Raw genomic sequence first — 1,260 nt, 5'->3', positions numbered from 1 at the left:
CAGAGGGAGGGAGTGGAGGGCTGGAAAAAAAGAGGAAAGAGGGAGGAAGGGATCTTGGATAGAATGATGATAAGGCTGAAGAGAGAATTTAGGTAAACAGCAGTTGAGATTTATTAAGATATGTGCTGTGTGGAGTGAAATACAACTCCTTTCCCTGTTCCTTACATAATCTTTAGTAAATCCTATAAACTTACAGAAGACTTTGATTTCAATGGATTTGTTATGGTGGTTGTAGAAATTAAAAAGCAGATTATTTTTGATATATACATATTGCATCATGATTGACACTGGGCAAAGTAGAAACGACATATGGGTGACTGATCCTTTACTGCTAAGGATACTAAATAATGACATTACATCTAATCTATAAAATATAGAAAAAGGAATATTGTCAGAGCTGCTTTCAGGGGCTGACAACTGCAAGGAGGGAATGGGCTGAAAGTATAAAGTCTCTAATAAGTTAAGGAATAATCGGAGGTGATCAAAATGTTAGCCAGAACATCTCTGACTGGGAAACTGACACGGAGGCCTGTGGGGCAGATCCCTGCCATCTCTCCAGGGCCTCTGTCAGGTGCAAGTCCTGGCTGGGCTGATTCTTTGTCTGTCTCATGAGGCAATTCTAGAATCCTGGGTCGAGGTATCTAAGGATGGGAGAGATAGCAGTTTGGTTTTTTGCTTATATGTTGCTTTATCATTGAACAAAACAATACTTAGGCATTATATAAAGAAGACAATTCTAACAACAAGTGAAACTTTTAAAATACAGGAAAGTTGTTTAAAAGGGGAAAAAAGATGAGTATGGCTCTTTGTTGATCATGGATTATAGCCAGTTCTTTCTTCCTTGATGGTGATTCTTATAAGTGATGTGCTGTTATAAACTGGAATAACATCTGATGGCCAGAGTGACTCACTGATGGGAAGTTAGTCAACAAAGCACAACAACTTTTGGGTAATAAGTCAATTTCTGTCTTCTGACTTGAGCCACTCTCCCTCTCCCTCTGCCCCTAGAATTTCACCTGGACTCTCTTTTCTGCTTTATTGCATTAAGGAAAGTTAGGCTCAACTCTGATTTTTTAAAGCCTCTTACAGGAAGCAAACCTATGAATCAAAGACTAATGGAGTGACCTAATCGCTAGTCCAGGCTTCCCGCCATTGGCAACCCACCAAACCATTCCCTCCTTCAGAAGATTTCTTTATAGAAGTTGTGAGTGCTAATTATTTGCAGCTGTTGCTGACTGTGCTTTAACAACCTGATGGGCT

Source organism: Callithrix jacchus, chromosome 18 (genome assembly GCF_049354715.1).
Source record: "Callithrix jacchus isolate 240 chromosome 18, calJac240_pri, whole genome shotgun sequence".
Lineage (NCBI taxonomy): Eukaryota > Metazoa > Chordata > Mammalia > Primates > Cebidae > Callithrix > Callithrix jacchus.
The sequence above is the reverse complement of the archived record's forward strand: the minus strand, read 5'-3'. Positions refer to the sequence as shown.